Source organism: Nicotiana tabacum, chromosome 23 (genome assembly GCF_000715075.1).
Source record: "Nicotiana tabacum cultivar K326 chromosome 23, ASM71507v2, whole genome shotgun sequence".
NCBI lineage: Eukaryota > Viridiplantae > Streptophyta > Magnoliopsida > Solanales > Solanaceae > Nicotiana > Nicotiana tabacum.
Genome location: NC_134102.1, coordinates 117,882,144 through 117,895,780, shown reverse-complemented (window position 1 = coordinate 117,895,780; position 13,637 = coordinate 117,882,144).

The window sequence follows — 13,637 nt, the reverse complement described above, 5'->3', positions numbered from 1 at the left end:
ATCTTCTATTACTCAGTATGGTCGATTTCAATGTGATCTTGGGTATGGATTGGTTGTCTCCATGTCATATTGTTCTGGACTGTCACACACAAAAAAAAACCATGACGTTGGTGATGCCGGGATTTCCAAAGGTCGGGTGGAAATGTTCTCTAGATTATGTTCCCAACAGAGTAATTTCTTACTTAAAGGCCCAACGAATGGTTGGGAAAGGGTGTCTATCATATTTTACTTTTATAAGAGATGTTGATGCAGACACTCATGCTATTGATTCCGTACCGGTAATGCGGGACTTTCCGGATGTGTTTCCTATAGATTTTTCGGGTATGCCACCTGATAGAGATATTGATCTCGGTATTGATTTGGTACCGGGCACTCAGCCCATTTTTATTCCACCATATTGTATGGCCCTAGCAGAATTAAAAGAATTAAAAGAGTAGTTTCAAGAACTGCTTGATAAGGGCTTTATTCGGCCCAGTGTATCACCATGGGGTGCTCTAGTCTTGTTTGTAAAGAAGAAAGATGGCTCCATGCACATGTGTATTGATTATCGACAGCTGAACAAGGTTAGGTACCCATTGCATCATATTGATGACCTATTTGATCAGCTATAGGGTGCCAAGGTATTTTCAAAAATTGGTTTGCGGTCTGGCTATCATTAGTTAAAAATTCGGGATTCTGATATTCTAAAGACGTCATTCAGGACCCGTTATGGTCACTGTGAATTTCTCGTAATGTCTTTTGGGATGACTAACACCTCTGCAGCATTTATGCACTTGATGAATAACGTGTTCCAGCCGTATCTTGATTCATTTGTCGTAGTATTTATTGATGATATCCTGGTGTACTCGCGTAGCTAGGAGGAGCATGCACAACACTTAGGTATTGTATTATAGAGGCTGAGAGAGAAGAAACTTTATGCCAAATTCTCTAAGTGTGAGTTCTGGCTTAGTTCGGTGGCATTCTTGGGACACATAGTGTCCAGTGAAGGAATCAGGGTGGATCCGAAGAAGATAGAGGTAGTTCAGAGTTGGCCCAGGCCATCTTCAGCTACTGAGATCCGGAGTTTCCTCAGTTTGGCAGGGTATTACCACCGATTTGTGGAGGGTTTCTCTTCTATTGCTATACTTATGACCAGATTGACCAATAAGGGTGCTCCATTCAGATGGTCCGAGGAGTGTGAGGAGAGCTTTCAAAAGCTTAAGACAGCTTTGATTATAGCTCCAGTATCAGTGTTTCCTATAGGTACGAGGTCTTATACTGTGTATTATGATGCGTCGTGTACTGGTCTCAGCGCGGTGTTGATGCAAGACAGTAGGGTGATTGCTTATGCGTCTAGACAACTGAAGGTACAAGAGAAGAATTATCCTATTCATGACCTCGAATTAGCAGCTATTGTTCATGCCTTGAAGATTTGGCGGCATTATTTGTACGATGTCCATTGTGAAGTTTATACTGACCATCAGAGTCTACAACATATGTTCAAAATGAAGGATCTCAATTTGCGACAACGGAGGTAGTTAGAGTTACTTAAAGATTATGATATCACCAGCTTGTATCATCCGGGGAAGGCCAATATGGTGGTCAATATATTGAGTCGAAAAGCAGAGAGTTTGGGCAGTTTAGCATATCTACCGGTAGCAGAGAGGCCATTAGCATTGGAGGTTCAGGCCTTGGCCAATCATTTCCTGAGATTAGATATTTTGGAGCCCAGTCAGGTTCTAGCTTGTGTGGTTTCTCGGTCTTCCTTATATGACCGCATCAGGGAGCGCCAGTATGATGATCCACATTTACTTGTCCTGAAAGACACAGATCATCACGGTGATGCCAAAGATGTCACTATCAGAGATGATGGGGTGTTGAAGATGCAGGGTCAGATTCGTGTGCCAAATGTAGATGGGCTGCATGAATTGATTCTTGAAGAAGCCCACAATTTGCGGTATTCCATTCATCCGGGTGCCGCAAAGATGTACTAGGAATTGAGGCAGCATTATTGGTGGAGAAAGATGAAGAAAGATATAGTTGGGTTTGTAGCTCGGTGTTTAAATTGTCAACAGGTGAAGTACGAGCACCAGAGACCGGTCGTATTACTTCAGAGACTTGAAATTCCGGAGTGGAAGTGGGAGCGTATCACCATGGACTTTGTAGTTGGGCTCCCACTGACTTCAAGGAAATTTGATGTCATTTGGGTGATTGTGGATAGATTGACCAAGTCTGCGCATTTTATTCCACTTGGTACTACTTATTCTTTGGAGCGGTTAGCGGAGATCTATATCCGCAAGATTGCCCGCCTTCATGGTGTGCCAGTGTCCATCATTTCAGATCGGGGCACACAATGTACATCACAGTTTTGGAGAGCAGTGCAGCGGGAGTTAGGCCCACAGGTTTAGCTGAGTACAACATTTCACCCTCAGACGGATGGACAGTCCGAGCGCACTATTCAGATATTGGAAGATATGCTACATGCTTGTGTTATTAATTTTGGGGGTTCTTGGGATCATTTTCTGCCACTCGCGGAGTTTGCTTATAATAACAGCTGCCAATCGAGTATTCATATGGATCCGTATGAGGATTTATATAGGAGACAGTGTCGGTCTCCGGTGGGTTGGTTTGAGCCGGGTGAGGCTAGGTTATTGGGTACTGACTTGGTTCAGGATGCTTTGAATAAGGTTAAATTGATTCAAGAGCAGCTTCGCACGACGCAATCTAGACAGAAGAGTTATGCTGATAGGAAGGTCCGTGATGTGTCTTACATGGTTGGGGAGAAGGTTCTGTTGAAGGTTTCGCCGATGAAGAGTGTTATGAAATTCGGGAAGAAGGGCAAGTTGAGTCCTAGATATATTGGACATTTTGAAATACTTAAAAGGATCGGAGAGTTAGCTTATGAACTTGCTTTGCCACCTAGTTTATCGGATGTTCACCCAGTGTTCCATATATCCATGCTCTGGAGGTATATTGGAGATCCATCTCATGTTTTGGATTTCAGCACAGTGCAGTTGGATGGTAATTTGACTTATGATGTAGAGCCGGTGGCTATATTAGAGCGACTGGTTCAAAAGTTGAGATCAAAGAACATAACTTTAGTGAAAGTGCAGTTGAGAGGCCAGCCAATTGGAGAAGCTACTTGGGAGATTGAGCGGGAGATGCAAAGCAAATATCCATACCTATTTGAGGCTCCATGTATGATTCTAAACCCGTTCAAGAAGACGAAAAGAGACAATATATCAGTACCATCAACAGAAATCATATAACTAATAACAGCAACATAAAGACCATAAAATAGATGAAAAGCAATAAAAATAATAATTAAATAAGGCATGGTACTATGGAAAACGGAAGAATAGTGTGAACACAATATTAACCGCGAGCATTCTAAGACACAACCCTATCAGACTAGCCTCACACCCGGTACGAAGTAGAAAAATGCTAAACTACCTCCTAGCCTACAACCTTAATGCTTGACCTCCATACCTTCATATCAAGGGTCATGTCCTCGGAAATCTAAATCCATGTCATGTCCTACCTGATCACCTATCTCCAATCTTCTTAGGCCGCCCTCTACCTCTTCTTGTACCCGCTAAACCCAACCGCTCATGCCTCCGTACCAGGGTATTCGGGCTTCTCCTCCGCACATGCGCAAACCATATGATCCTTTCTTCCCGCATCTTGCCATCCAGATCCACACCCACCTTCTCCTAAATATCTTCATTCCTAATCTTATCCATCCTAGTATGCCCGTACATCCACCTCAACATCCTCATTTCTGCTACTTTTATCTTCTGGATATGTGAGTTCTTAACCGGCCAACACTCTATGCATACAACATGACTGGTCTAACCACCACTCCATAAAACTTACCTTTGAGCAGTAGTATCACTTTCTTGTCACACATGACTCTAGATGCTAAGCTCCATTTCATCCACCCACCCCTATACGGTGTGCGATATCCTCGTCGATCTCCCCATCTCCCTGGATAACTGACCCAAGGTACTTGAAACTGACTCTCTTAGGGATGACCTATGATTCAAGCCTCACGTCCATGCCCGCCTCCCTCGACTCGGCGCTGAACTTGCACTCCAGGTATTATGTCTTAGTCCTACTTAACATGAAACCCTTAGACTCAAGGGCATGTCTCCAAAGCTCCAACCTCTCGCTAACGTCGCCTCGCGTCTCATCAATCAGAACTATGTCATCAGCAAATAACATATACCCTGGCACCTCAACTTGAATATGGTGTGTTCGAGTGTCCATAACCAGGGAAAATAAAATGATCTGAGCGCAGATCCTTGGTGCAACCCCATAACAATCGGAAAATGCTCTGAGTTTCCTCCCACTGTCCTAAGCCGAGTCTTAGCTCCATCATACATGTCCTTAATCTCCCTAATGTAAGTGACCGTCACACCTTTTGCCTCCAGGCATCTCCCAAGAAACTCCTTAGGTACCTTGTCATACGCTTTCTCCAGGTCAATAAACACCATGTGCAGATCCTTCTTCCTATCCATTTACTATTCCACTAACCTCCTAATAACGTGGATAGCTCCCGTAGTTGAACGACCTGGCATAAACCCAAACTGGTTGTCGAATATAGACACTGTCATCCTCACCCTCACTTCCGCCACCCTCTCCCAAACTTTCATGGTATGACTTAGTAACTTGATACCCCTATAGGTGTTACAACTCTGGATATCGCCTTTGTTCTTGTATAGCGGTACCACCCTAATCCACCTCTACTCATCCGACATCATCTTCGTCCTGAAAATAACATTAAATATCCTAGTCAGCCACTCCAAGCCTGCTCTACCCACGCACATACAAAATTCTACCAAAATTTTGTCTGGCCCAATTGCTCTACCTCTACTCATCTTACGCATAGCCCCCACGACCTCCTCAACCCTAATGCGTCTACAATACCTAAAGTCTTAGTAACTCTCAGAATTCCCCAATTCACCTAGCACAATATCCTTGTCCCCATGTCCGTTCAGGAGTTTATTAAAGTAAGTCTTCCATCTCTGCTTAATTTGTGCCTCTCCCATTAATACTCTACCATCCTCGTCTCTGATGCACCTCACTTGGTCCAGATCCCGAGCCTTCCTCTCTCGCCTTGGCAAACCGGAATAACTTCTTCTCCCTGCCTTTGTCCCCTAGTTCCTTGTAGAGACGACCAAACGCAACAGTCTTAGCCTCCGTGACCGCCAACTTCTCCTCTTTCCTAGCTACCTTATACCTCTCTTTGTTCGCTCTTCACTACTCCTCGCTTGTATTCCCTACTAACTTCAGGTACGCCATCTTGTTTGCTTCCACTTTAACTTGGACCACTTCATTCCACCACCAGTCGCCTTTGTGCCCTCCAAAGTAACCCTTCGAAACTCCTAACACCTCTCTCACTGCCTCTCTTAAACAATTCAGTGTCGTCGTTCACATAGCGCTCGCCTCCCCACTACTCCTCCAGGCTTCCATGGCCGATAACCTCCCCTCCAACTCCTGAGCTTTATCTTTAGTCAAGGATCCCCACTGATCCTCGGTTGACCTTGTGCCGACCTCTTCTTCTTCTTTATCATGATATCGACGTCCATCACCAAGAGCCTATGCTACGTCATGAGGATCTCCATAGGGATAACCTTGCAATCCTTACACATACCTTTATCACACCTCTTGAGGAGGAGGTAACTAATTTGAGTCTTCGCAACCGTACTTTGGAAAGTAACCAAATCTCCTCCCTCTTTGGAAGACTAGAGTTCACAATCACCAACTCAAATGCCTTAGCGAAATCCAATAGTGAAGTACCTCCTCCGTTCCTATCCCCAAAGTCGAAGACATCATGCACCTAACCATAACTACCAGCAGTCGACCCAATATGACCATTGAAATCCCCTCCTATAAATAGCCTCTCAGCAGGTAAAATACTACGCACAATCTCATCCAACCCTTCCCAGAAGCGCCTTTTAACCTCCTCATCCAAGCACGCCTATGGCGCGTAAGTGCTAAAGACATTTAGAGTGCACTCTCCAACCATAACTTAATAATCATTATTCTATCATTCACCCGCCTAACCTATACCACAGACTCTCTAAGTTCCCTATCTACCAAAATACCCACTCTATGCTTACCCTTCATGACTCCAGAGTACCACAACTTATAACCGTCTGTATTCCTCGCCTTCGATCATACCCGCCTAGTCTCCTTGACGCAAGTTATATACCTTCCTCTTCTGAGAATCTTCGCCTAACTCTATAGACTTAACCATCAATGTTCCTATGTTCTATGACCCAATTCTCAATTTAAAGGCTCATTTGTTCCCCTTACCCCTGCCTCCCATCCCACCACCTGTGCCCTGCCCCCCACCCGAGGACATGACCAACTCTACCATCCTAGACCACAACCACTATACCTACAACAGACTAAGGAAAACTTCTAACACAAAATAGGCAACATATCAAACTAGAAGAAAACAGTTTGTGACTACAGGCACGCTGATAGTATGATTAAACTAATGCGAGCTAAAATGGCAACAATTTAACTAATACAAAGAAGATAGACAGGAAAGCAGGAGGTACCAACTCCTGAGAATAGAACGTGGATATTCAACTTGGTGCAGCCTTTGCTGCCACTTCTGGAATGACAATCGCCGAAAAAGGGCACCGAAAAGTTGGCCGAAGTAACTGTATCTCGTCAGAACCAGATGGAGCATTGTGGGACAGGGATATTTCGAAGAGACAACTGACACCAAGAGATCTTTTGGCCGAAAATCCGCCTGTACAATGACACGCTCATAGGCGCATGGTTGGACCCTACTGGAAACCCTAGATCTACCGGCGTTGTGCGCACATATACAAGAAAATAAAAAAAAGGGGAAAAGAGAGAGAGAGAGAGAGAGAGAGAGAGAGAGAGAGAGAGAGAGAGAGAGAGAGAGAGAGAGAGAGAGAGAGAGAGAGAGAGAGAGGAAAAATAAAGTTGAGTAAAGAGAAGGGAAAAAAGATAGAAAACGAGGGCAGTAGTCAGCTCAGGGCAGGCCGCCGGCGAAGTAGAAAACAAAGGGGAGAAAGAGAAAAAAATAGGGATAAAGTAGAGAAAGGAGAGAAAGGAGAGAATGGGGATGAGAGAGAGAGAGAGAGAGAGAGAGAGAGAGAGAAATAGGGGGAGAGATAATGAGACCTTACCTGGTGGTAGTGGTCGTCATCGGTGCCAGAGGTTGGCTTGTCATCGGTGGTGGCAGGGAGCCGTTAGAAGAAACCTAGTGCGCGCGAGAGAGAGATAGAGTTCGCGTATTTCCTTGAAGTTGTTAAGGTTACTCTGTTTACTTCTTCCCCTCCAAAGATAACGTTGACGATCCTCTTAGGAGTTAGAACTTTTGGTGCCTCCTCCTTGTTCCGAATTTTCATGTCAGCTAGCTTCGCCCTTTCGCTGAACAATTTTGTTAAGCATCCCTCCTTGAGCAAGCGATCGACATCACCTTAGAGGAGTCTGCAATCCGAAGTCTTGTAGCTGTGATCATTATAAAATTCACACCAAAATTCCTAGCTTCGCTTGCTTGGGTCAGATTTCATCTCTTTGGGCCATCATAATTTGTCCCTCGCACCTTTGAGCGTTTCTACTAACTCTGTCACATTCCAACCGAAGCCATAGTCAGTGAGTTTTGGCTTAGGGTGGTGACCGCTGATTTTGAGTGTCTCGAATTCTATTCCAGGCCGTTACATGGGCGGTTCACTTCTTTATCCGGGATTTATGTCGCCATGTATATGCCTTAGTCGTTGGTCAATTTCACGATGTATGGGACTGGGGTATGGTTCATGTCGCGTTCTGGTATCCCGACGCCCGAGTTCATCTTATTTGCGGGTTCCTTCCGGTTGGCGGTCATACCCATAGGTGTCCATCATTTCAAATGCGGGAAGCACCGAGATATCTTCCTCCATCTGGAGTTTTGTGCTGTATTGATGGTATACATCGGTGTCTTTGCTAAGAATTATTGGAGGCTTTCTTTCAGTCTTCGCGAGGCCTCTAAGCTTTTCGGGTTCAAATTCTTGGTGAATGCCATGGCCGCTCAATTGTCCTCAATTTCTAGAAGTAACATCCTTTCCCTTTGGAACCGGTCAATGAAGTCTCGGAGCGACTCCGTCCTCATCTGTATGACCTTAAAGATATCTTCCACTTGCTTTTCCACCTTCTGTGCTCTCGAATGGGATTTGATGAAAGCATATGCAAGTTTAGCAAAAGAACTAATAGAATGCTCAGGTTAATGAGAATACCAGGTTAGAGCTCCTTTTGTAAGTGTCTCTCTGATATTTTTGATGAGCATCGATCCGATCTCTTCCTTCGTGAGGTCGTTCCCTTTGATTTCGGTTCTATACGCCATGGTGTAATCACAGGAGTTCTAGGTACCGTCATACTTTGGAATATCAAACATCTTGATTTCCTTGGGGATCGGTACGGGTGTCGTATTGGGCTTCCACATCTGCTGTGAAGACTTGTTTAGGTCGATTCCTTTGACGACCGGCAACACTCCCGAAATTTATTTAATTTTTCCGTTTTGTTCCTTGAGTTTCCTCTGCATGGTTAAAATAATATCTTGACATTCAGTACTTAAAGTCGTACTTGAGCATCCGACTCTGGTTTCTTCCGGAAGCTCTCAAGTTGCAGTATGAGCCATTTTGGAGTTGGGGGTCCCATCAGCAACACCTATCCTCGAAAGTGGTGTTGGTTTCATTACCGTTTCTCCATTCGTCCATACCTTTAAGGTTTCCCCAATCTGAGCATTCAACTTTTGTTGTTCCGATATGAAATTTTCCACCTTCTTCTCCAGCCCTCGAATATCATGATAGTCTTTATTGGATCTAGTTGGGAGATTTATTTCTTCTATGAGGGGGCATGGATCTAGTGGATTGATCATCCGAAGTCCGGATTCCTTCAAATCGTTCGACTGTCTATCCAATTACATGGACATTGAGTTGCTTGTCGGTTCCTGCCATGTTGTTTTACTTGAGAAAAAACATAGAAACACTGAAGTTAGACGAGACTGTAATCGTGACTCAAACTGTTAATTGCCAGTGCCTCATAGTGGGCGCCAAACTGTTTGACCCAAAAACTAATTTTGAGATTAGACAATTGAATTTATACTTTTGGGCCACAAATTTGTTTGGTTCGATACAATCGTAAATAATGAATAAAGATAAACGAGAAACAGCAAAATAGATTAAAAAGAATAATGCGCCAGATAGAACTCTTCTTTATTTTCAGTTCTGAACGGTCTCCGCTCACAGTATTGCTGAATTATAGAGCTTAATCAGTAAAAGGGCTAGCACAAGATTATATTTTTTGCTCCTGGGAAAGTTTCTCTATGTCTTTTCTGTGATGCCTATTTATGAGCGTAAGAGCAGCTTTTATAGCGATGAGAAGAGAACTGTCCTTTCGAGTTTTACGCCACCACGCCAGTAGGTTAGGTAGTGGGGATCGGAATTGATGGTAGGCTATAATCTCGTATTTTAGTTTCTTATTGCACTCTAATTTACTGCACTTTAATTGTGTTTTGCGCTCGTCAAATTTTGGCGTTGTTGATGGGGATTGGCAATCAATAGTGTTGGAAATAGTTTGTAGTACTAATTCAGGAATTTTTCTTTGTTTTATTTTATTTTATTTATCCCTTTTTACGTTTGGTGTTCTTTAACTATGCGCAGGCTACAGGTTAGATTGGTGCTTGACTCGATCTTCTGGGAAGGAAGTGCTACCATACGAAACAAAAATCGAGAAACAACTACGACAGTTGAGCAAGGAAAGAAATCTCTCCGAGAATACTTCCTCAACCAAAGAAATTATGGATGGAGATGATGATAATGTGGATTTGGCTCCAAGAGAGGCAGCCCAACAACGAGAAAAAGTTGCACGAGATGCTGAGGAAGAAGCTCTTCGAAATGCACAACTTGTGTATGAAGAGGAGATGGCTCAGAGAATTGCTTAGAATCAACCCGTAGGTGCAGACCAGTTCGGAAATATACCTCTCGGTGCTGGAAGACCACTTGGAGATTATGCTAGACCGGTCTACAACCAAGGCTTATCAAGTATGAGACCACCTCCAGTTGCAGCTAATAATTTTGAGCTGAAGCAAGGGTTGCTCCAAACTCTTCAAAACAGTTGTGTCTTTAGAGAAAAGATGAACGAAGATCCAAACAATCATCTGATGAACTTCGAGGAGATTATGAACACCTTTCAATACAATGGTGTGTCACAAGATGTAGTTTACTTAAGGGCATTCCCCTTCACACTCAAAGATGATGCAAAGCATTGGCTTCCAAGCTTGCCTAATAGATCGATTAGAACATGGGATGAGATGACCATAAAATTTCTTGATCACTATTTCTCATCATCTAAGACGGGCAAGTTTAGAAGAGAAATCCATAACTTTTGCCAGAACGAGACTGAAACTGTGTTTGAAGCGCGGGAGAGGTTTAAAGAGATAGTGTGAAAGTGTCAACATAGGGAATTGAACTCTGGATGCAACTCCAGGACTTTTGGGATGGATTGACACCGACTTCACGCAGAACATTGAGCAATGTAACGGGAGACCCGTTGATGAAGAAGACTCCAGAGAAAATATTCACAATTCTAGATGAGTTATCTGAAGATGCAAATCAGTAGCCCTCTGAGATTGCTGAAAGAAGAAGATCAACTGGTGTTCACCAGGTTGATGCTAATACATCTGTGCAGGTACAACTTGATGCTATGGCTAAGGAAATAAGGAAGCTGACCTTAGCCTCGATACATAGTGAGCCCCACACAATATGTGATATTTGTGGAAGAGGACACCGTACTCATTAGTGTCAAGCCTCAACTGAGGAAGTTAATGCTATTGGGAATTATAATTTCAATTCAATGGGTCAAAAGCACCCCCATTTTTTTTATGGAGTTCACATGGGGGTACTGCAAATGCATGGCAACAAAATAACCCAAGATTTCAGGGACAAGGACCTCCAGGCTTCCAAAATCAGTAGAGGCAGCAGTTTCAGCCTCAACAATCCAATCAATATGGTCCATAAGATATGATGAAAGCCTTCATTGTCCAGACAGATGAGAGGCTAGATGCTCATGGGTCAGCAATTCGAAACCTAGAAAAGTAAGTGGGACAAATTGCAACTATATTATCTAAGAGAATTCTAGGAACTCTCCCTGCCTATACTGAGAGAAATCCTAAAGAAACGGTGAATATTGTGACCTTGAGAAGCGGGCAAGTATTGAAGGATCCCACTCCAATCCAAGAAGAAGAGGTACCTGAAAAAGAGAAAGTGGGGAGCAGCTGAAAAATGAAGTTGATAAGAAGAAGAAAGGCAAGAAGGGAGTTGAGAAAAAGAAGAAGGAGGAAACTTCAAGAAGGGAGGAATCTAATGAAGAGAGCAAGCACATGCCTGCCCTACCTTTTTCCCAAAAGCTATATAGAGAAAATCTAGACAAGTAGTTTGAGAGATTTCTAGATGTGCTGAAACAGGTCAATGTAAATTTACCATTCAGAGAAGTGCTTTCCCAAATGCCAGATTATGTCAAATTCTTGAAGGAGATCCTCACAAAGAAGAGAAAGATAGAAGAGACCTCGGGGGTCAAGCTTGCAGAGCATTGCAGTACAATATTGCAAAACAAACTCCCACAAAAGTGTGGAGATCTAGGGAGTTTTACTATACATTGCTTGTTAATCACTCTTAATTTTGATAAGTCTTTATATGATTCTGGTGCGTCAATTAATTTAATGCCTTTGTCTATTTATCAGGAAACTGGAAAATGAGATTGGAGAGATAAGGTCTGCATCAATATCTTTGCAGCTGGCAGACCAGACAACTATCATACCCGAGGGGATATGGGAAGATGTCTTAGTTCGGGTAGATAAGTTCTTATTTCCTGTAGACTTTATAGTGGTGAAGATGGAGGAGAACAAGGAGGTTCTCCTGATCTTAGGAAGGCCATTCTTAGCAACGTGTGGAGCAATATTGGATATACATGATTGAAAACTCATGCTTAGAGTGGGTGAGGAGACTGTGACTTTTGAGATGAATGTAGAGATGGGGGTGAAAAACGAGAAGCAAGCTGCAAGTGTTGAGTGGAAGGTGAAGAGTTCAAGAGAGAAGGCTCCAATGATGGAAAAAAGACAAGTGTGGGGTATACCCTAAGAAGGCTGAGAAAAAGCTGTCTGCATGGACGTGTGCACTAGTTCGGGCGAGAAGAATGGAGCCCGACTTTGATTGAGACCCCGACTAGATATTGAGGGAAGTTTTCTCTACCTTATGCTTTTTAATTGTGTGTCATAGGGACATGCCACAACTTAAAGTGTGGGTGGAGGATATATTTGTATATTGTATGTATATTAGTCTTAGTTTTTGTTTGTTAGTTTTAGTAGTTTGATAGGAATTTTTGTTTTTAAAAAAACCATAAAAATTTGAAATTTTTTCGATTTTTCCCGACGATGGGTCGATCTTTGTGTCGCGGTTCTTTTCCTAGGATTTTGTTTGAACCGGGTATAGGTAGTTTTTATTTTTGTTAGTAGTATGAAACCTTGTGCGGTGATTTGAATTGAAGCATATCTCAGTTATGGCGCTTATGCTCAGTTTTTGACTCTTGTATAAGTACCTTAAATTTTGTGTTCTTAACTTTGCTTAACTGCTTTGACTAGAGTGTCTTGATGAGTCAAATCCTAAGTGAATTATGTTCCATGTGTGTGTGAGGTTTTGTGTCATTCTGTGCATTGTATTTAATGTCTAGAACATGCTCGTGTGTTTGCAAAGCGAAATAGTAGTTTTATTCAGTCTTGGAAGTGGTATAGGCATTTCTTTGTTGAGCCAGTTATATGCTTTCACCCACCTAATTATTATGTATCTTAGTTAAACCCTTTGAGCCTGTAATCTTGTTTCTTTGGAAACCACATTACAAGTAGGGCTGCTTATCGGGCTGATTGGACGGTTATATACTCTTAACGGTTTGGCTTATCGGTTATCGCCTTTTAAATATATTAATCCGCTAGCCACCCGATAAGATATCGGGTAGATTGGTATCGGTTTAGCTATTATCGGGCGGCTATCGGGCGGTTTATCGGCCTAGTTCAATCTATATTACAGAGGACTATTTTGGTCCTTCATGTTACAGCCTATTAGTTGTTACACCAAAATTGACACCTCTAAACACTAGAGAAATCTGCTAGTGCCCACTGACGCTGCTTTCAGTCCACTACAAATATTGGAGCAATGGATGCAATTGCACATGACGCACATACCATTTTCATAAAGATCACATCAATAATAATTTAATATGTAAAGATCTAGATAAAAAATATCTAAAGGCAAAGCTGTAAAGATATTTAATTTACACATGCTTAAATCACTATTTGCTAGTACGTGATTAATCTATACACAGAAATAACAAAGAGTACAAAACTTTATACACATATTTACACATGCTTATTAATCACTAATTTACTATCCATATATAGTAACCACTTGAAATCTTAACTATTTTATAATAATGATGAATGAAGATTCTATTAACACTTAACACTTTCTAACATGGCAATTAGCCAATTACACCTGTCAAAATGAGTCCAGAATACAACTAGAGATAAAATAAAAATTTAGACATAAAATCTATAACAATTGGAGACATCCACAAAATATAAC